The sequence below is a fragment of the Triticum urartu genome, chromosome 5, assembly GCF_003073215.2.
Source record: "Triticum urartu cultivar G1812 chromosome 5, Tu2.1, whole genome shotgun sequence".
In the NCBI taxonomy this organism is placed as follows: Eukaryota; Viridiplantae; Streptophyta; class Magnoliopsida; order Poales; family Poaceae; genus Triticum; species Triticum urartu.
The window spans coordinates 647862082-647865397 of record NC_053026.1 but is presented as its reverse complement, the minus strand read 5'-3'; positions in this window follow the sequence as shown (position 1 = coordinate 647865397).

Here is a 3316-nt window from a genome sequence, read left to right as displayed (position 1 = left end):
GACCGCATAACAACATACGTTGTTCCCTTTGTCATCGGTATGTTACTTGCCCGAGATTCGATCGTCGGTATCAATACCTAGTTCAATCTCGTTACCGGCAAGTCTCTTTACTCGTTCCGTAATACATCATCCCGCAACTAACTCATTAGTCACATGCTTGCAAGGCTTATAGTGATGTGCATTACCGAGAGGGCCCAGAGATACCTCTCCGACAATCGGAGTGACAAATCCTAATCTCGAAATACGCCAACCCAACATCTACCTTTGGAGACACCTGTAGCTCCTTTATAATCACCCAGTTACGTTGTGACGTTTGGTAGCACCCAAAGTGTTCCTCCGGTAAACGGGAGTTGCATAATCTCATAGTCATAGGAACATGTATAAGTCATGAAGAAAGCAATTGCAACATACTAAACGATCGGGTGCTAAGCTAATGGAATGGGTCATGTCAATCAGATCATTCAACTAATGATGTGATCCCGTTAATCAAATAACAACACTTTGTTCATGGTTAGGAAACATAACCATCTTTGATTAACGAGCTAGTCAAGTAGAGGCATACTAGTGACACTCGTTTGTCTATGTATTCACACATGTATTATGTTTCCGGTTAATACAATTCTAGCATGAATAATAAACATTTATCATGATATAAGGAAATAAATAATAACTTTATTATTGCCTCTAGGGCATATTTCCTTCAGTCTCCCACTTGCACTAGAGTCAATAATCTAGATCACATCACCATGTGATTAACATCGATAGTTCACATCATCATGTGATTAACACCCATAGTTCACATCGCTATGTGACCAACACCCAAAGGGTTTACTAGATTCGTAATCTAGTTCACATCAAACAATAAGATATAAAGATAAACATCACATGCAATAAATATGTGACATGATATGGCCATCATCATCTTGCTTCTTTGATCTCCATCTCCAAAGTACTGTCATGATCTATATCATCACCGGCATGACACCATGATCTCCATCATCTTGATCTATATCAATGTGTCGTCACGTGGTCGTCTCGCCAACATTGCTCTTGCAACTATTGCTATCGCATAGCGATAAAGTAAAGCAATTATTTGGCTTGCATCTTATGCAAAAAGAGACAACCATAAGGCTTTTGCCAGTTGCCGATAACTTCAACAAAAACATGATCATCTCATACAACAACTTATATCTCATCACGTTTTGACCATATCACATCACAACATGCCCTGCAAAAACAAGTTAGACGTCCTCTACTTTGTTGTTGCAAGTTTTACGTGGCTGCTACGGGCTTAAGCAAGAACCAATCTCACCTACGCATCAAAACCACAACGATAGTTTGTCAAATCGACTCCGTTTTAACCTTCGCAAGGACCGGGCGTAGTCACACTTGGTTCAACTAAAGTTGGAGAAACAGTCACCCGCAAGTCACCTTTGTGCAAAGCACGTCGGGGAAACCGGTCTCGCGTAAGCGTACGCGTAATGTCGGTCCGGGCCGCTTCATCCAACAATACCGCCGAACCAAAGTATGACATGCTGGTAGGCAGTATGACTTATATCGCCCACAACTCACTTGTGTTCTACTCGTGCATATAACATCAAACCATAAAACCTAGGCTCGGATGCCACTGTTGGGGAACGTAGTAATTTCAAAAAATTTCCTACGCACACGCAAGATCATGGTGATGCATAGCAACGAGGGGAGAGTATGATCTACGTACCCTTGTAGATCGCAACGGAAGCGTTGACACAACGAGGAGGAAGTAGTCATACGTCTTCTTCCCGATCCGACCGATCCAAGCACCGTTACTCCGGCACCTCCGAGTTCTTAGCACACGTTCAGCTCGATGACGATCCTCGGGCTCCGATCCAGCAAAGCGTCGAGGAAGAGTTCCGTCAGCACGACGGCGTGATGACGATCTTGATGTTCTACCGACGCAGGGCTTCGCCTAAGCACTACAACGATATGACCGAGGTGGAATATGGTGGCAGGGGGCACCGCACACGGCTAAGGAACGATCTCAATGATCAATTGTGTGTCTATGGGGTGCCCCTTGCCTCAGTATATAAAGGATGGAGGAGGAGGAGGCCGGCCAAGGCCATTGGTGCGGCCAGGATGGGAGTCCTACTAGGACTCCAAGTCCTAGTAGGAGTCCATCAAGAGGGGAGGAAGGGAGAAGGAAGTGGAGGAGTAGGAAAGGTGGCCGGCCCCCTTTTCCCTAGTCCAATTCGGACTAGAGGGGAGGGGGGGCGCAGCAGCCTTTTCCTCTTCCCACTAAAGCCCATCAAGGCCCATTACTTCTCCCGTAACTACCCGGTACTCCGAAAAATACCCGAATCACTCGGAACCTTTCCGATGTCCGAATATAGTCGTCCAATATATCGATCTTTACGTCTCGACCATTTTGAGACTCCTCGTCATGTCCCCGATCTCATCCGGGACTCCGAACTCCTTCGGTACATCAAAACTCATAAACTCATAATATAACTGTCATCGAAACCTTAAGCGTGCGGACCCTACGGTTCGAGAACAATGTAGACATGACCGAGACACGTCTCTGGTCAATAACCAATAGCGGGACCTGGATGCCCATATTGGCTCCTACATGTTCTACGAAGATCTTTATCGGTCAGACCGCATAACAACATACGTTGTTCCCTTTGTCATCGGTATGTTACTTGCCCGAGATTCGATCGTCGGTATCCAATACCTAGTTCAATCTCGTTACCGGCAAGTCTCTTTACTCGTTCCGTAATACATCATCTCGCAACTAACTCATTAGTTGCAATGCTTGCAAGGCTTATGTGATATGCATTACCGAGAGGGCCCAGAGATACCTCTCCGACAATCGGAGTGACAAATCCTAATCTCGAAATACGCCAACCCAACATCTACCTTTGGAGACACCTGTAATGCTCCTTTATAATCACCCAGTTACGTTGTGACGTTTGGTAGCACCCAAAGTGTTCCTCCGGCAAACGGGAGTTGCATAATCTCATAGTCATAGGAACATGTATAAGTCATGAAGGAAGCAATAGCAACATACTAAACGATCGGGTGCTAAGCTAATGGAATGGGTCATGTCAATCAGATCATTCAACTAATGATGTGACCTCGTTAATCAAATAACAACACTTTGTTCATGGTTAGGAAACATAACCATCTTTGATTAACGAGCTAGTCAAGTAGAGGCATACTAGTGACACTCTGTTTGTCTATGTATTCACACATGTATTATGTTTCCGATTAATACAATTCTAGCATGAATAATAAACATTTATCATGAAATAAGGAAATAAATAATAATTTTATTATT